This window comes from Nomascus leucogenys, chromosome 22a, assembly GCF_006542625.1.
Source record: "Nomascus leucogenys isolate Asia chromosome 22a, Asia_NLE_v1, whole genome shotgun sequence".
Taxonomy (NCBI): Eukaryota; Metazoa; Chordata; class Mammalia; order Primates; family Hylobatidae; genus Nomascus; species Nomascus leucogenys.
In genome coordinates this window covers 4,916,927-4,937,239 of record NC_044402.1, presented here as the reverse complement: position 1 = coordinate 4,937,239, position 20,313 = coordinate 4,916,927, and the positions used below count along the sequence as shown (strand labels likewise).

General features: G+C 34.4%; 1 long non-coding RNA gene and 5 other non-coding genes across 7 annotated transcripts in view; all 6 read left to right on the top strand.

The window, feature by feature from the left end:
- LOC105737983 overlaps positions 1–20,313 on the top strand; it is a 76,837-nt gene that overhangs the window by 36,074 nt on the left and 20,450 nt on the right. For both annotated transcript variants that reach the window (XR_004028068.1, XR_004028067.1), the window contains exons 9-10: positions 15,769–17,466; positions 18,833–18,909. This is a non-coding gene — a long non-coding RNA (uncharacterized LOC105737983). The remainder of the gene's footprint in view (positions 1–15,768; positions 17,467–18,832; positions 18,910–20,313) is intronic.
- Positions 97–168, top strand: LOC115832652. Its single transcript, XR_004028171.1, has one exon. It is a non-coding gene; the product is annotated as a small nucleolar RNA SNORD113/SNORD114 family (small nucleolar RNA).
- On the top strand, positions 9,943–10,014 carry LOC115832639. The gene has a single exon (XR_004028160.1). It is a non-coding gene; the product is annotated as a small nucleolar RNA SNORD113/SNORD114 family (small nucleolar RNA).
- LOC115832642 lies at positions 16,490–16,564 on the top strand. Its single transcript, XR_004028163.1, has one exon. It is a non-coding gene; the product is annotated as a small nucleolar RNA SNORD113/SNORD114 family (small nucleolar RNA).
- On the top strand, positions 18,140–18,217 carry LOC115832640. The gene has a single exon (XR_004028161.1). It is a non-coding gene; the product is annotated as a small nucleolar RNA SNORD113/SNORD114 family (small nucleolar RNA).
- LOC115832641 lies at positions 19,509–19,583 on the top strand. Its single transcript, XR_004028162.1, has one exon. It is a non-coding gene; the product is annotated as a small nucleolar RNA SNORD113/SNORD114 family (small nucleolar RNA).

Below are 20,313 nucleotides of genomic sequence, written 5' to 3'. Positions count from 1 at the left end.
TTTGTTGTGATTCATGAATATTAATAAAGTAATTTTTGCCAATTAATGAATTAAATCAATAAGCAACTGTATAAATAAATAAAAAAGTCTCAAAACTAAACCAATGATAAGTACCCTGGGGTGCTTGAATCAAGGATTTTGATTAAGCTATATGACTCTGAGGTCCATTATAAAAACAAACCTAATTTACTGCCTCAGTGGGACACGAGCTTGTAGCTGCAGTGAGGAATATAAGCTCTTGTGCTGGGGATTTTGCAGATCTGATATGAATCCTATTATCAGTAGTAAATCAGTGCATGAGTAAATAAAGACACGTACCAATGAATTCAGCCAAAGAGGGCTGGATATGCACCAATATGTATCTAATGAGATATAAATTATTAAATATTTCTGAGAAGCTGAGTTCTAGTAAGTAAGTAGTTCAAGGCTGTTACCATATTGTTTAGGAACATATGGGCAGATGTATGTTTCTGGGCTGCCAGCTGTTAATTTTGTCCTGTATTTTAATATGAAAAGGGAAAAAAAGGAAACAAATAATTGCTTACAGAACTACCTAATTGAAAGATCAAGCAGGGACCAACTGTTGAGCTTGTGGGCAGATGTTAGTGTTATTTAGAGCTCTTGTTCAGGGTATGTAGGTTTACAAATTTTGATGGTATTATTCTAAGTAAATGAAGGAAGGGATTATTTATTTATTTGCTTATTTATTTTTTACTGACAGAATACTTTTTTATTATCTATAGCATCAAGAACAATACTTCCCTCATAGCAATGACACAATAAAACTATAATAATAAAATAATAAAAAATAATAAAAATGTTAGCAATATAGCTAACAATTGTTTACTATGTATTAATCACTGTACAATTTTTTAAAAATTTTCTATTTTTATTTCAATAGTTTTGGGGGAACAGGTGGTTTTTGCTTTACATGGGTAAGTTCTTTAGTGGTGATTTCGGAGATGATGGTGCACCTGTCACCTGAGCAGTGTACACTGTACCCAATGTGTAGTCTTTAATTCCTCATCCCCTACCAGCCTTCCCCCTGAGTCCCCAAAGTTTATTATGTCATTATTATGCCTTTGCATCCTCACAGCTTAGCTCCCACTTATAAGTAAGAACATACAATGTTTGGTTTTATTCCTAAGTTAATTCACTGAGAATAATGGTCTTCAACTCCATCCAGGTTGCTGCGAATGCCATAATTTTGTTCCTTTTCATGGCTGAGTAGTATTCCACAGTTTGTGTGTATATATATGTGTATATATACACATATATATCCACATAGTTTGTGTATATCCATATATATATATATATATACATATATATATACACACAGTTTGTGTATATCCTTATCCACTTGCAGGTTTTCCTTATCCACTTGCAGGTGTTGGGCATGTAGGCTGATTTCATATTTTTGAAATTGTGAATTGTGTTGCTATAAACATGTGTGTGCAAGTGTCTTTTTCATATAATGACTTCTTTTCCTCTGGATAGATACCCAGTAGTGGGATTGGTGGGTTAAATGGTAGTTCTGCTTTTAATTCCTTAAGGAATCGCCATACTTTTTTCCATACTGGTTGTACTAGTTTCTATTCCCACCAGCAGTGTAAAAGTGTTCCCTTTTCACTACATCCATGCCAACACTGATTAACTTTTGATAGTTTAATTATGGCCATTCTTGCAAGACTAAGGTGGCATCCCACTGTGGTTTTAATTTACATTTCCCTGGTAATTAGTGATGTTGAGCATTTTTTCATATGTTTTTTGGGCATTTGTATATCTTCTATTCATGTCCTTTGCCCACTTTTTGATAGATTTTTTTGGTTTTTTTTTTGCTGATTTGTTTGGGTTCCTTGTAGATTCTGAATATTAGTCCTTTGTCAGATCATAGTTTGCAAATATTTTCTTCCACTCTGAGGGGTGTCTGTTTACTCTGCTAATAATTTCTTTTGCTGTGCAGAAACTTTTTAGTTTTACTAGGTCCCATCTATTTTTGTTTTTGTTGCATTTGTTTTTACATTCTTGATGGTAAACTCTTTGCCTAGGCCAATAACCAGAAGAGTTTTTCCGATGTTATATTGCAGAGTTTTTATGATTTCAGGTCTTAGATTTTAAGTCTTTGATCCATTTTGAGTTGGCTTTTGTTTAAGGTGTGAGAGATGATGATCCAGTTTTATTCTTCTACATGTGGCTTGCCAGTTATCCCAGCAGCATTTGTTGAATAGGGTGTCCTTTTCCCACTTTATGTTTTTGTTTGCTTTGTTGAAGATCAGCTGGCTGTATTTGGTTTTATTTCTGGGTTCTCTCCCCTTTTCCACTGGTCTATGTGCCTATTTTTATACGAGTATCACGCTGTTTTGGTGACTATAGCTTCGTAGTATAGTTTGAAGTTGGGCAATATAATGCCTCCAGATTTGTTCATTATGCTTAGTATTGCTTTGGCTATGTGTGCTCTTTTTCAGTTCCATATGAATTTTAGGATTATTTTTTCTAGTTCTGTGAAGAATGACGATGGTATTTGGATGGTAATTGCATTGAATCTGTAGATTCCTTTTGGCAGTATGGCCATTTTCACAATATTGATTCTATCCATGCATGAACTTGGGATGTATTTTCATTTGTTTGTATCATCTATGATTTCTTTCAGCAGTGTTTTGTAGTTTTCCTTGTAGAGATCTTTCACCTCTTTGGTTAGGTATATTCCTAAGCACTTCTTTGTTCTTGTTGCAGTTGCTGTAAAAGGGATTGAGTTTTTGATTTGATTCTTAGCTTGGTCGTTGTTGGAGTATAGCAGTCCAACAGATTGCATGAAAGGGATTATTTAACAGAGGACAAACATAGATGAATAAGGTTAATGTATCATTAAAAATGTTCATATAAATAAAAGGGGAATGGAGTTCTGCACACTGTGGATAAAGAACATAGAGTCAGTTATTTGTAATAATATTTTAGGCCATTTTGCATTTTCCTTGAAGAAAATAAAAATACCAACAAATTATTCCATGAGTGAATAAAAAATAAACAAATAAATGAATAGATTCATAAATTAGGATCAAACACGGACCATTGGTGAAAATGTGTTAAGAAATTGGAACATAAACTTAACAATTCAAATCAAGGAAGACCTATAAAAAAGATCACCTTGGTTCTTACCTATGTGGGTGGGGCTTAAGTGATAGAATTTGGAACATGCACAGTTTTTATTATTTTCTTAGGGTGTAGGTTCAGGAGTTTTCACTATATTGCCTAAATTAGTAATTAAAGAAGTCAATAAATAAAGTCAGGGCCATTCTTGGGCTAATGATGGGAATTTGACAAAAACTGGAGTTTTTTTTGTTTTTAATAAATTTGGTACAACAGGACTTAGGTCCCTTAAAAAATCTAAATATGTGCTGCTTCTTGAATTTTCGAAAATCTAGTTTTTACTCCACATTCCGTATGCCAGATCTGACTTATTTGTTATCCAGTGATGGAGATCATGGCTGTCACTTATGTGGATAAGAAGCAGAGAGGCACATCAAGTAACAGAGTTCTTGTTCTTGCTTTGAAGGGGGCTATTCATGTTGTCCATGGAATTAATTCAAAGGAATGAATGGCTGCCACAAACATAAATAGAATTAAAAAATGCTGAGAGAGTGGATGTGAAGTGTTCTCACCACAAAAATGACAACTATGAGAAGTAATGGTTATATTAATTAGCTCGAGTTAGTCATCCGACATTGTATATATACTTCAAAACATTATGTCATACACGATAAATACACATAATTTTATCTGTCAATTAAAAATAAAATAATAAAATCAAAACCAATTAAACAATGCCATGCATGGACAAATATTGGGAATATGTAATGAACCATAGGTTAAGATGAATTCATCTTAGTACAGCTGAAGTCCCTTACAAAGACGAATTTATTTTGGTACAACTGAAATCCCTTACAAACATAATTGGAGGGGGTTGATTCATTTTCACAGTTGCGTAATATTCTACTCTATTGCGTACCATATTTTTAGAAGATTTCTCTATTGATAAAGATCTAGGCTTTTACATTGCTGGGGAGGGAGCACCTACAAATATGGAATGAATTGCCAGTGTTCCAGTTGTGGAATGAGATGACAGGCTGTTCATTGTACCGCTGTTAAGTTATAAGTAAATTAAGTGAAAGACGATTGAGCAAAGAGCAGTGGCACACGGGATGGGTAGGAAGCAAGGTTATTGATTAATTATAGGCACAGTCTGAAGCCCAATCAAAAAGAGATCTCGTCTACCAGCTCTGTGGGAAATGAGCCTGGAAATAGCATTCTGCAGCAGTCGGAGGTCTTGTTCTTGGGTTTTTGTGATTCATGGATATTAAATTATTTTGTGGGTGAAACCATGAATGAAATAATATGCATAATCAATAAACAGTGCATAAGTAAATACACGAGGAAAAAGTGAGTGACGAATAGTTCTGGGCATATAAATCATTCATTTTGATTAAACCCTAAACTCTGAAGTCCATTAGAAAGAGACCTTGCTCTTCTCTGTAAGGGAGTGGAGTTCAGAGTAAAAGTTCAGTTTCTTGGGCTTTAGTGCTTCCTATGTAGGGATTGTAAGTGAATCAATGAATGCATTAACAAAGAAATGTGTAAGTGAAGATAAAGACTGTCATATATGGACCACTTATGACAGCATGTCATGAAATAAGTATTACTAGTAATATATTTGTAAAATACTGAATTTGAATATAATACATAGACAAAAGCTGTCACTTGGAGTACATAGGAGCTCCAGACACACAGAAGTACATAGACAGATGCATCTAAGTGTCTATGTTGGCATTCTGGATTGGTAAGAGGTTGCTAGCTGTCAGCTTATTAAGAAGGAAAAATATTTACATAAACAAAAGATTACATGACTGTAATAGAAAAGGAGCAAATATGTGCCAATTTGAGGATGTGTTACATGACACCAGTTATGATCGATCTAATTGTATCCACTGAATTTTATAAAAAAACAAAAAATGGCAATGGATAGAGTCAGTTATTTCTATGGGTTGTTTTGTGTTCAAGTTCAAGTATAGAGTCTAGGATCTCTGGTCATTATATATTGTTTTTTAAGTTGAATGAATATAATTATATCTCAAGGGCCAACTCTAGACAGTGTGGAGCATGTGATGTGGAATAAAGCTTATGACTAATCCCGTTCTACCCTACTGATGTCCATATAGAGAAGGTGGGATCTAGGCGCTTCTAACTTGGGTTAACTTGGGTTAAGTTCATAGAGATCATAGAATATTTCAGTTCTGGGCTGCTGGTGGGTTTACTGTATTTTATTGCGAGAGGGCCAAACATGAACCAATATTCAGAATGTGTCATATGACCAGGGTTATAATTAATCCAACATTATTTAGTGAGTTTTATTTTTAAGAAAATTAAAAGAGGATTTTTTTTGGCTGTAGCTATGGGCTATGAATATGTAGACAGATATTGACAGTTCTTATCCTTTGTCTTGGAGTCCATTGTTATTGGCATGTTGTTCTAAGGGAATAAAGGAGGTTATTCATATCTAGATCAATTATTTAAGAGAAGGCCAATCATGGGCCAATAAGGAACATGTGTTATGAACCAAAGTAATGATTACTCCAGTTATACTCTAATGTTGTCCAGATAAATAGAGGTCCAGGTTGCCCCTGCTTTGGGTGAAGCACACATTGAAATTTCCATGGAGTAATTCTTTAGAAAAACAGATATGTAATTTATTCCATGCATAATTGTATATATGAGTAAATAAGCGAATCACTAGACATGTAAATCAGAAAGATTCTGCGTCATTGATGAGAATATGCCATAAAACAAAGGTTTACATTTATCTAGTTTTGCACAAGTGAGATCCACTAAAAGTGATCACCTGTCTGTTAAATTTATGGATAGGGAGTATGTAGACAGACATTTACGACAGATATGGCTCTTATTCTCATGTTGATATTCATTGTATTATTTAAAAGCCCAAACTACACAAGTCAATAAATAAAGAGTGCCATTTTTGGGCAATAATGAGATGACCCAAGATTATGATTAATCTAATACTGCCAAACAGATTTCCATTAAAAAGTCTAACTGTAGGGTCTTTCTTTCTCTTGAAAGTATGTATTTTACTTCATCAAATGAGCACATTATGGTGAAGAACTGATTTAGTCATTCTCTAATTCTAAAGATCTTGCCTTTTACTTCTGTGGGTAAGGAGAGAAGAGATTTATGTAAGTAACAATTCGTGTTTACTGTTCTTGGATTGGGAGGTTGGTTCATGGGTGTTGCCTGAATTTATTAAAATAATAACTGGAAATATTAATAAATAAAACTAGGTAACACCAATATGGACCAGTGATGAGAATATGTTCAGAATTGGGATTTACGATTAATCTGATTTGGTACTAGTAAAATTCAATAAAAAAGATACAGGGTGTTTCATTCATTTTCATAGATGATTCAAATTGTTTTATTTTTACATTGTGATTCAGTTAAGTACCTCTCCATTGATAAAGATTTAGGCTATTAATTCCTTGAGGGAGGAGCACATAGGAAGATGGACAATATTGTCAGTGTTCCAGTTGTGCAGTAAGATTATGATTCCTTGGTGATTTATTATATCATATTTGGCACTTGAAAAAGGGCCAACTGTGGACCAGTGAGTAGCGTGGAGCTGACATGAAACAAGGAAGTTGATTAATTTATAAGTGCAAAAAGTGCATATATGTATATGTATGTATACAAACACACACACATATATGTTGCAAAAAGTGACTTCCATCTATTAGCTCTTTGGTCAATGGACATATATACAATCATTAGTATTCACAGATGTTGTTCTTGAGCTTTTTGATTCATAAGAATTGATTATACTATTATTAATGAATCAATGAATAAAGGAATAAACAATGCATAAAGTATGTCAAGTATAGCCAATCATTAGTATTCTGAGCTGTAGGAATCAAAGATTTTGATTAGATTCTGTAACTCAGAGGTTTATTAGAAAAAAGAAACTAGTTATTTCTTCTGTGGGAAAGGGGCTTACGGCAAATGTTAGGAATAGCCAAAGATCTGATTCTCAATTCTTCATGCCTGTGAACTGGATGAGAAGTGAACCAATGCAAGAATAAAGATGTAGAAATTACTGATGGCTAATTATGCAAGTCTGTAATGAAACGAGGACTATTACTAATTATTGTTATTTTCTGAAGCACTGAGTTTCATAACATAAGTAGATTAAGTGTCCCTTACTATTTTCCACAAAAGACATATCTAATTTCACGAGAGTCCCTGTTGTAATTTTGGATTGATGTTGGGTTGTTGGTTTTATTTAGAAAAGAAACAAATCATTTACATTAAAGGTAGTAGTTCCAATAATCGCCTAATTGAAAGAAGGCCAGGTGTGGACTAATATTGAGAATATGATCGTAGGTATTATTAATCCAATTCTGTTCACTGAACATTATTTAAAAAAACAAAAATGATCTAGCCATTTGTATTTTTGGGCAGTGAGCATACAAACAGATATTAGTCAGTGTTCTTGTCCAGTGTCTTGGCTTTTATTCATTTTGATGTATTGTAAAAAGTGAATGAATAAATGAGTTTGCGTTTCAATTATTTAAAAGAATATGGACGATTGGCCAAAGTGTCGTCAAACAAAAATAACAATTAACCCATTTTTAAAGATGAAAAATAAAAGAAATAAAAGAAATCTACATGGATCCCACTTTGGACAAAGTGCAAATGTCAACAGTTGCATGAAATAGTATTTCACTTCTGGATTATTGTTTGGTTTTATTCTTTTTTTAAAAAAAAGAATAAATGATCAAATTATTTTGGGGGTAATTAAGTGAAAGAAAGAACACAAGCGAGTCAGTAAACACTTAAATTAAGGTAAATCTTGGATAATTGCTTCATGGCACACTCTCAGAAATGCTCAAATATGGTGCCTTAAAAAAGATTAATGAGGTTTGGGTGTTGATGTGGTTAGGGAGTATACAGATAGATAGTTGTTAATGGTTACATTTATTATTCTTGCGTTGGGTGGATTTAAGGGTTCATTATATTAAGAATTAAACAGTAGGTAAATTCATACATAAAAGGTATGGTTATTCATGAGTCAATAATGAGAATGTGTTAGGAACCAAGGTTTATGATTAATCTAAAATAATTTCTAAAAGTAGTTAAGTCTTTGCTGTTTCATTCTTTCTAAAATGTGTATTTTCCTTCACACAATGAACATGCCACAGCTAATTATTCAATAAGAATAAAGATATTGGTGTTTTGCCTCTGTGGTTAAGGAGCTCAGAGACTGTTGTAGATAATAGTTAAAGTTCATGTCCTGGGTTTAAGTGGCTTGTTCATCACTAAATTATGTTAGAAGAATAAACGGCTAAATATATACATATATAAAAAGCATACCATACAAGAAGCAATAATGGAAGTCAACCAAGGTTTATGATTAGTCTAATTCAGCCCAACTTAGGTCCATTACAAATGATGGAGGGCTTTGATTAATTTTCAGAGGTTTTTAATATTGTATTTTATTTTGTGCCATGGTTGATTTACACACATTTCTTTAAAGTTAAAGATCAAGGCTATTCACTCCTCTAGGGAGAAGCAGATAGGAAAAGGCAGATAGTGTCAGTGTCCTCATCGTGAGTTAAGATGGTGGTTCACAGTTGTTCATTCTATTGTATTATTATCTTTTGCTGTGTAATGAATTACCGAACAATTTAATGGATTAAAACAACAATAAACATTTGTTATTTCTCATGGTTTCTACATGGCAGGAATCCAGGAGAGGCTTACTGGGGGCAGTTTTGGCTTAGGGTTTCTTGTGAAGTTGTAGGCAAGATGTCAGGTGGAGTTGCAGTCATCTGAAAGCTTGATTGTGCTAGACAGTCTGCTTCACTTACATGGCTGGAAAGTTGGTGCTGATTGTGGGAAGCCACAGTTTCCAATAAGGAACATGTGTTATGAACCAAAGTAATGATTACTCTGGTTATACTCTAATGTTGTCCAGATAAATAGAGCTCCAGGTTGCCCCTGGTTTGGGTGAAGCACACATTGAAATTTCCATGGAGTAATTCTTTAGAAAAACAGATATGTAATTTATTCCATGCATAATTGTATATATGAGTAAATAAGCGAATCACTAGACATGTAAATCAGAATGATTCTGCGTCATTGATGAGAATATGCCATAAAACAAAGGTTTACATTTATCTAGTTTTGCACAAGTGAGATCCAGTAAAAGTGATCACCTATCTGTTAAATTTATGGATAGGGAGTATGTAGACAGATATTTATGATAGATATGGCTCTTATTCTCATGTTGATATTCATTGTATTATTTAAAAGCCCAGTTTCTTCACAAATAGACTTTTCCTCAGGACTGCTTGAGTATCCTCACAACATGGCAGTTGATGTGCCCTAGAGCAATCAATCTAAGACAGAGAAAGGTGGAACCCTCAATGTATTTTATAATCTAGCTCCAGAAGTCATACACCATCATTTCCACAGTATTCTATTGGTAATACAGGCAGTCATGATTTAATATGGAAAGAAGCTATACAAGGCTATGGATACCAGGAGACATGGGCCTTGGGAGCCATTTGGAGGCTGGCTACCTCATGTACTATCTTTAAAATATGGACAAATTAAAGAAAAGAAAGTCTGGATGAAATATTAATGTGAGATTGGTATAAAGCAAGGAAGTGTAGTTAATTATTTGTATAATGCTTAGATCCATTCTAAAAGAATGCAATATCACCTCTATGGAAAATAAGCTTATAGATCTCAGTAATATTCAAGGATCTTGTTCTTAGATTTTTTTGATTTGTGTCTATTGGCTTTGTTGTTAGTGACTCAATGAGTGAAACAATAAACAAAGGTATGAATGAATGAGTAAAAAAGGAATGCTAGGCCTAGACCAATGATGAGTATTCTGGGGTGTCTGAATCAATGATTTTGATTAAACCCTGTAACTCTGAGGTCCATTACAAGAGGAGACCTAGTTAACACCTATATGGTAAATTATATTATAGTAGAAGTTAAAATTATTTGGGATTTTGTTCTTAGGCGGTTGAAGTTCATAGGTGTGGATTGTATTACTAGAAAAGATTTAGTAAATGAAAAATGAAACAAATATGTAAGTAAAGGAAGACAAGTAGAGCCATATGTTGCCTAATTATGAGAATGTATAATGTATTTATTATTATTAACACACTTCTGAAGCACCCAGTTTCAACATAAATTGATTAAATCTGATACCTATTTGGGTAAGGAATATATATATAGAGAGATAAGTACCTAGAAATCAGTATTGTTTGTCCTGCATTATTTAGATGGTGCTGTTTCTTAATGAACACAAGAAAATATGATCTAGTCTGGGAGTAAGGAGCAAATGACAGGTGTTAATGCCATTCATATTTCTGATGCAGTCTGTATGTTCACAGGTATTGATGATATCATGAGTGAATGTATACACAGGAGTGAATGTATTCAGTTATTTGAGGAAGGTAAAGCAGTGTTTCTTGACTTTGGCTCTATTGACATTTTGTGTAATTCTCTATGATGCAGGATTGTCTTGTATATTGTAGGATATGTAGTAACTTCATTGGCTTCTACTCAGTAGATGCCAATGTTGACCCTCCTCCCAGTGTGACAATCAAACATTTCTTCAGACTTTGGCAAATTTCATCTGTGGGGAGCAACATTATCCCCAGTTGAGAACCACTGAGGTACAACATGGACTGAAGAGAAGCATGTGTTAAAAAAGTGTGAATTATTTATCCTGTAGTATCTTACTGATGTTCAGATAAAGAAAAAGCAAAAGACCTAAAACTAGGCTCTTCCTACACAGGGTCAGGTTCATGTGTATAGTTGCATAATTATATGTGTATAATTACAATTCTGGGTTGTTGATGGGCTGATCATACTGTGTTTTCCCTGAAAAAACAAATAATTGTTATGAATACTTACTAAATGAATAAGTGAAGCAACAAATGAATAAAGAAATACATAAAGGAGAGTCTAGCATGGACTATTTTGGTGAAAATTTACCATAAAAAAGTGGTTAAATTTGCCTAATTCTGTACTGTATAAATGAGATCCATTATTGGAAATAAAATTCTAGATTTTTACCATCTGGATAGAAAACACATAGATGGATACTTGTAATAGCTTTTATTCTTGTGTTGGGTGCCAGATAAATCATATTACACCAATAATATTCCAGGCCATTCTTGGGCCACTGATTAAAATGTGGTGTGAATAAGAGTTTATAATTAATGCAGTACAGTCCTACAAATGTCCCTTGAAAGATTTAAATGCATGTAGGCTGTTCTTTCTTAAATCTGCTCTTACTTTACACAATAGATGCACCATACCTGATTTAATTATTTTTCAGTGGTGAAAATTATGGCTCTTACTTCTGTGGGTAAAAAGTGTAGGAATGGATTTAAGTTGATTTTTATATTCTTGATTTGTGTAGGGTTGTTCATGCTTTTTATTATTTTAGAGAAATAAATGGGCACATATTTAAATAAAGTAAAAAAGCTCTGTGCTGAGATCGCGCCACTGTACTCCAGCCTCGGCAACAGAGTGAGGCTCCGTCTCAAAAAAAAAAAAAAAAAAAAAAATGTTCTGTGCATTGCCCAGTGATAGAAATGATTGTAAACAATAACAAAATTCTATTTCCATTCGATACAACTGAGAACATTAAAGAAAATGAGTTAGAGGGCTTTTAAATGACTTTTAGAGTTGAGGATTATTCCGTTTTATTTTTGCACCACAGCTAACTTATATTTCCTCAAGTGACCTAATCTGTTGAACATATATATGTGTATATATATATATATATATATATTTATTTATTTATTTTTTCTTTTGAGACAGAGTCTCTCTCTGCCACCAGGCTGGAGTGCAGTGGTGCGATCTCGGCTCACTGCAATCTCCGCCTCTTGGGTTCAAGCAATTCTCCTGCCTCAGCCTCCCGAGTAGCTGGGACTACAGACATGCACCACCATGCCCAGCTAATTTTTGTATTTTTAGTGGAGACAAGGTTTCACCATGTTGGCCAGGATGGTCTCGATCTCTTGACCTCGTGATACGCCTGCCTTGGCCTCCCAAAGTGCTGAGATACAGGCGTGAGCCACTGCGCCCGGCCAATCTGTTGAATGTTTAAGGGCAGCACATAGACAATGGTTTATATTGTCAGTGTTCCTATTGTGCGGTAAGATGGTGTGCTCGTGGTCATTTATTGTGCCACATTTAAAATACGGACAAATTAGGCCGGGCACTATGGCTCACACCTGTAATATCAGCATTTTGGGAGGCTGAGGCATGCAGATCACCCGAGGTCGGGTTGCCCAGGCTGGAGTGCAGTGGTGCGATCTCAGCTCACTGCAACCTCCGCCTCCTGGGTTCAAGCGGTTCTCCTGCCTCAGCCTCCTGAGTAGCTGGGACTACAGGCACACGCTGCCACGCCTGGCTAATTTTTTGTATTTTAGTAGAGACAAGGTTTCACCGTCTTGAACTCCTGAGCTCAGATAATCTGTCCGCCTGGGCCTCCCAAAGTGTTGGAATTACAGGGGTGAGCCACCGTGCCTATAGTTTTCGGTTCACAGCAAAATTGAGCAGAAGGTACAGAGAGTATTTCCCATATGCCCTTTGTCCTTCTGCATGTATAGCCTCCCCCATTATCAACATCCACCCCATTAGAGTAGTGCTTTTGTTATAACTTACATTGGCATATCATAATCACCCGAAGTCCATAGTTTACAATAGGGTGCACTCTTGTTGTACATTATGTGAGTTTGGACAAATTTATAATGACATATATCCACCTTTATAGTATCATACAAAATACTGCAATGCTCTAAACATCCTCTGTGCTCTGCCTAGTCATCCCTCCCTCCCCTACCAACCCCTGGCAACAACTGATCTTTTATTGTCTCTGTAGTTTAACCTTTTCCAGAATGTCATACAGTTGGAATCATACAAAATGTGGCCTTTTCAGATTGGCTTCTTTCACAAGTACTCTGCATTTAAGGTTCTTCCATGTTGATGCATAGCTTGATCACTCTTTTTTTTTAGTGCTGAATAATATTCCATTTTCTAGGTTTACCACAGTTGATTTATCCATTCACCTACTGAAGGATATCTTGGTTTCTTCCAAGTTTTGGCAATTATGAAAAAAGCTGGTACAAACGTGTGTGTGCAGGGTTTTGTGTGGATATTATTTTTCAACTATGGGTAAATACCAAGGTGCATGATTGCTGGATTGTATGGTAAAACTATGTTTAGTTGTAGAAGAAACTGCCAAACTGTCTTCCATTGTAATTGTGTTGATTTTGCATTCCTACCAGCAATGAATGAGAGTTCCTGTGACTCCACATTTTTGCCATCATTTGGTGTTGTTAGTGTTCTGAATTTTGGTCATTTTAATAGGTGTGTGGTCGTATCTCGTTTTAATTTGCATTTTCCCAATAATATATGATGTGGAGCACCTTTTCATGTGATTATTTGCCACCTGTATATCTTTGTTGGTGAGGTGTCTGTTAAGGTCTTTGGCCCATTTTAAAATCTGATCACTTTCTTATTGTTGAGTGTTTTTGTTTGTTTGTTTGTTTCTGAGACGGAGTCTCACTCTGTCGCCAGGTTAATCTCGGCTCACTGCAACCACCACTTCCCGGGTTCAAGCGATTCTCCTCCCTCAGCCTCCCAAGTAGCTGAGACTACAAGTGCCCGTCACCATGCCCAGCTAATTTTTGTATTTTTAGTAGAGACGGGGTTTCACCATGTTGGCCAGGATGGTCTCGATCTCTTGACCTAGTGATCTGCCCACCTTGGCGTCCCAAAGGGCTGGGAGCCACCATGCCCAGCCTATTGTTGAGTTTTAAGAGCATTTTGTTTAATAGTGCTTTATCCAATATTTCTTTTGCAAATATCTTCTCCTAATTTGTTGCTTGTCTTTTCATTTTCTTGACAGTTTCTTTATGGAGCAGAAATTTTGAAAGTTCAAAGATCAGTTGATGATATTTATGTGAGTCTATTTCTGGGCTTTCTATTCTGTTCCATTGATCTATTTGTCTGTTCTTTTGCCAATACTACACTGTCTTACTGTAGCTTTGCAGTAAGTTTTGAATATGGGTATTGCCAGTCTTCCAACTTTGTTCTTCTCTTCAGTGTTGTGTTGGCGATTCTGGGTCTTTTGCCTCTCCATATAAACTTTAGGATAGTTTTGTCAACATCCACAAAATAACTTGCTGGGGTTTTTATTGGGATTGCATTGAATCAAGCTGGGAAGAACTGACATCTTGACAATATTGGGCTTTCCTATCCATAACCTCCATAACTTTTTCCACAATGGCTGTATTAAATTACATTCCTACCAACAATATAGAAGAGTTCCCTTTTCTCTGCATCCTTGCCATCATTCGTTACCTTTCATTTTTTTGATGAAAGCCATTCTAAAAGATAAGAGATGATATCTCATTGTGATTTTGTGTTTCCCTAGTGATTACAGTGACTGATAATTTTTTTATATATCTGTTGGCCATTAGTATGTCTTCTTTGGGAAGATATCTGTCCAAATCCTGTGTCTATTTTTAAATTGGGTTTTCTTTCTATTGAATTGTTTATGTTCCTTATATATTTTGCATATTAACCCCTATGAGATGTATGGTTTGCAGATTTGTTTTCCTGACCTGGAAGTTGTCTCTTCATTTTGTTAATTGTTTCCTTTGCTGGGCATAAGGTTTTTAATTTGATGACATTCTACTTGTCTATTTCTACTTTTGTTTGTGTTTTTGGGGTCTTATTAAAAAATTATTGTCTAGACCAATGTTGTAGAGCTTTTCCTCTAGTAGTTTTATAGTTTCAGATTTTATGTTGAAGTTTTTAATCCATTTTGAGTTGATTTTTGTATATTGGGTGAGATAAGGATCTAATTTCATTTTGCAAGTTGATAACCGGTTTTCCCAAAACCATTTATTGAAGATACTGTCTTTCTCCCATTGTGTTCTCTTGGCACCTTTGTCCAAAATCAATTGATTGTAAATGTGTGAGTTTATTTATGAACATTTAATTCTGCTCCATTGGCTGATGTGTCTGTTTTTATGCCAGTATTATGCTGTTTTGATTATAATCACTTTATAATATATTTTGAAGTCAGGGATTGTAATGCCTCCAGCTTTGTTCTTTTTGCTCAAGATTTTTTGTATGTGGCTATTCAGTGTCTTTTGTGGTTCTATATGGATTTAAGGATTTTTTCCCCCTATTTCTATGAAAAATGACATTGGAATTTTAATAGGAATGGAATTGAACCTGTAGATGGGTTTAGGTAGCATACATTTTAACAGTCTTAGTTCTTTCAACCCTTGAACACAGGGTATATTTCCATTTATTTGTGTTTTCTTCAATGTCTTTCACTAGCGTTTTATAGTTTTCAGCATACAGGTCTTTCAACATCTTGGTTAAATTTAGACAATATTTTTGGTGCTATTGTAAATGGGCTTATTTTCTTCATTTCCTTTTAAGTTAATTGCCTATTGGCATAGAGTCACTACTGAATTTTTTTGATAATTTTCTATCCTGCAATTTTACTGAAGTCATTTATCAGTTCTAACTGTTTTCTTTTGTGAGGTAGTTTGGATTTTCTGTATATAAAATCATGTCATCAGCAAATAGAGACAATCTCACCTCTTCTTTTCCTATAAAGATGCCTTTTATTTCTTCTTGTTCTTCTAGGATAAGTCTACTTTTCTTCCACGTAACAACCACAGGATATATGACATTCATTTTCTAAGAAACAAAATCTTGGCAGTTAGATCCGTGGGGTAAAGAATATAGATACTAATGTAAGTTAACACCTCAAGTTCATGTCCTTGGTTTGGATGCTTTGTTCGGGAGTGTTTAGTGGTATTTCAAAGGAATCAATATCTATAACAGAAATTAAAATAACCAGGAATGGACCAGTGATGGAAATGTGTTCTGAAAATATGTTTAATATAATTTGGCACAACTGAAGTGATAAAAATATAGTAGCTAGACCATTTATATTCACAATTATTTAACATTGTATCTTATTTTCTACCTCAAATTATTTAATCTTTTCCATATTGGTATGGTCCTGGCCGATAACTCTTTGTGTGGCAGCCTGAGAGAATATGGAAGACATTGTCAGTGTTGGAAGATGGTGGTTTTATCACTTTTCATTGCACTATCTTTAAAACATGGGCAAATTGGCTAAAAGAAGACTACAGAAGAAATAATGGTGATTGTGAATTTGGTATGAAGCATGGATGTTAATTAATCACACATGTTCTCTGAGGTCCATTGTAAAAGGAGACCTAGTCTTTAGGGAGAGAGCCACTAATGGGGATATCTTATTCCTATAATTTTGTGGTTATATTATTATTCATGAACCAATGAATAATAAATGAATGATCTAAAGGAAGAAAAACGTGCTTGGACCAATGATGAGTACCATGGGGTATCTGAAACAGGATTTTTGATTAAACCCATATGCAATTCTGAGGTCCATTACAAAGAGACACGTATTATTCCTTTTTGGGAAGTGAGCCTATGGTACCTTTTCCTTGGACTTTGTGGTTCTTGGGGATGGATTGCATTTTTGTTATAAAATCAGCCCATGAATTAAAAATTTATCAATGAGTAAAACAAAAAGCATAAGTCATGTACTTATTATCAGTGAATGTAATGAAACATGAATTATTATTAAAACTTATCTGAGACTCCCAATAAATTAATACCCAAGGCTTCTACCATTCTGGTAAGGAGCATATGGTCATTTGTATCCAAGAGTCAAAGTTTTTGTTCTGTGTTGGTGGTGGGTTGCTGACTATTTCATTAAGAAAATTAAGCATCTTAAGTGGTTAAATAACCACTTAATTGAGACCAAGCAGAGACCAATGATGAGTGTATTAACCTATTTTTAATGGATTTTTATTAAACAAATAAAAAAGAAACATAGTCTATTCTTTCTGAGGGCAATGACTCTAGACAGATGTAAATATTCTTCAGTGTTCTTGTCCAGTGCTGTGAGAGCACAGATACTGATGTCTTTTGTATATGAGAAGGAAGGTGCACTTTTATGTCTCAGTTTATATTTTAGAGTCAGCAAACCATGGACCAATTAGGAACAAATGTTATGAGAATGCTGATTCTTGTTTTTTTTTCATGATAGACATTCTAAGAAAAACTCTAGGCTCTTTCATTGTTTTTGGGATACATACATGGTCCTTTCCAAGTAGTTTCTTAGAAAAATGTTTTTAAAAAGAGGCTTTTAAAAAGAGCCTTTTAAAATGTTTTTAAAACAAGACTTTATTTTTCTCTATAGAATGAAAACCATGTAGCTGGTTTTATTATTCTCTAATCACGAAGACCATTATTGTTATTTGTGGACTAACAAGCAGAAAGACTGATGTAAGTAAACATCAAATTGATGTTTTGGGCTTGGATGGTATTCATTCATGGGAACCCACTACATTATTTGGATAAAATAAATGGTTAAATAACACGTGAAATTAAGGAATGCCAGTCATGGACCTATGATTGTAATGTGTCATCAACAAAATTTTATGATTAATTCAACCCAACCCAACTGAAGACCATTGTTAAATAAATGAAGAGCATTTCATATATTGTCACAGTAATTTAAATTCCCATTTAATGTTTTTGCTATAGTTGTTTAACATATTCCTTCACTGACAGACATTTAAGTTGTTGGCTTTTTGAGGTAGAGGTACCTTGGGAGATATTATATATTAATTTGCTCAATTGTGGGCTCACATGGTAGGTCCATGGTTTGCAATCACATTAATGAGTAGACAAATCAAGTGGAAGAGACACCAGTCGTAAGTATGAGAGTCACTGATTAATCTCTATGTGTAAACTTGAGGTTCATCACGAAATATGATTTAGTCTGTTTGTTCTGCGTGAGAGGGAGTAATGAACAGATCTTGGTTCTGTTAAAGCCTTTTGTTCTCAGCTTTGTGTCATTAAGGGATATTGATCATATAATTATTATTCCTGAAACCATGAATGACTGAGTCAGTTCAACAAGGTATAAATGAATGAAGAAATAGAATGCCTAGCCTGGATCAATGATGAGTATTGGTGGAGGTGTCTGAATCAACACTTTTGATTAAGCCCTCTGTGTAACTCTGAGATCTGTTATTGAATGAGAACCAGCCAACATTCTCTGTAGAAATTACCTAATAGAAGTTAGGAAAATTCAATAAAACTTGTTCCTGAGCTTTTGTAGTTCAAAGATATGGAATGTATTATTTTAAGTGAATTCAATGCATAACTAGAGAAATGTGTATACATGAGAGAAGATTAACAGGCCTACTTATGGAACTATTTGAGTACAATGAAAAAGTATTATAAATATTAACACTGGCAATAAAACAAGTATAATTATTAATCTGAGGTAAAATCCTATTATACGGAACGTATTGTATCTGCAGTTGAGACAATTTTTTGGTTTTTATAGTTTGCTGTTTTTTAATTAAGAAAGGGGAAAGTGTTTGCATCAGCCAGAAATCCATTAAGTAATATCTACTTAACAGATTTTTATATAGACAAATATTCATAATCATTATAGATCTTATTCTTGGGCTAGGTGGTGCATTCAATAGTGTCTATTATACTATTTAAAACTAAAAGTTCAATACTGGCCTGAACAAATTGCATTTTTGAGCCAAGGTTTATCGTTATCTAGTTCTGCTTGACTAACATCCATCGAGAAAACCCTATATCTATTCTAAATCTGCCTTTTTCTCTCCAGAATGGACATAGGCCAGCTGATTTAATAATTTAAGAAAGAACTGTTATCCTGAGTAAGGAGCATAGAGACAAATATAAGTAAGTTCCTTATTTCAAGTTCTTTCTTTGAATCGTTTGCTTTTGGGTGTTAGCTAAAGGATTTCAAAGGAATCAATGTCTACATACATGAAATAAATAAAACACCCCAAATGGACCAATGATGCGAATGTGTAATGAACCATGAATTATGTTTAATCTAAATCGTCACAACTGAGGTGACTGTAAAAGAAGACAAAAGTTAACTTATTCTCAGAGCAGCTCAACATTATTCTTTATTTCATGCCATGGTTATTTTACACATTCCCTTATGGGTAGAAATCCTGGCTGACATTGTTTTGGGGCAGCGCATAAGAATATGGAAATAGGTGATTTCGTTGTTTTTTATCAGACCATCTTTGACATATATGAATTAAATAGAAGTGGGCTATATCAGAACGAATGCTGAATGTGAATTGAGAGCATGCAGGGGTGTTGACCAATTCACATGTGCACCTTTACGTGTCATGGCCTAAGAAATGTAGTCTGTAGCTCTATGGGCCAAGAGCCTAAAATTTAATGATCTTGTTTTGGGGATTTTTGATTGTATCATTATTTGTGAGTCAATAGGTTAATGAATAGATGAAAAAAAATGCACATCATGGACCAGTGATGAATGTCATGGGGTTTCTGAAACAACAATTTTGATTAAACCCATCTGCAACTCTGAGGTCCATTACAAAGAGACACCTCTTTATTCTTGGTGGGAAATGAGTCTATAGAACCTTGTTCATGGGCCTTTTGTGGTTTGAGGGTATGAATTACATTATTATAATAAACTTAGTCCATGAATATGCAATTTTATCAATGAATGAAGAATAAGAAAGGTATGCATGCAGTTACCTATTAAGGCATGTAATGCAACATGGATTATTATTGAAACAATTTTGAGATTCTTAGTTCCAATAAATTAGTAGTTAAGGCTCTTATCATTTTGGTAAGGAGCATATGGTCATCTGTGCACTAGACTGAATGTTTTTGTTCTGTGTTGAGGCAGGTTGCTGGTTGATCATTTTATTAAGGAAAAGGAAATACATTTACATAAATAAATAGTTGACTGAGTAACTGTAATTGAGAGAGGGAGAGGAACGATGATGAGATCTATATACAACCGCACTCATGATTAATTCAATCTTTTATGGAATTTTACTTAAGCAAACAAACAAGTTTGGTACTAGATTCACAGTGTTTCTTATTATCTAAAACAAAAAATTTCATGGTGAGAAGTATTTCATCTTGACAAAAACAATTTATGTAAGTTAATAAACGGAAAGAAGTGCTCTTTCTTCTCAAGTGTTCAGCATAGGGTACAAAACAAGGTTTATGATTGTTTACTACACAGCTATGATTCATTTTAAAGAGCAAAACGTATAGTATTTGATTCTTTTTAAAATTTGCATTTTATGC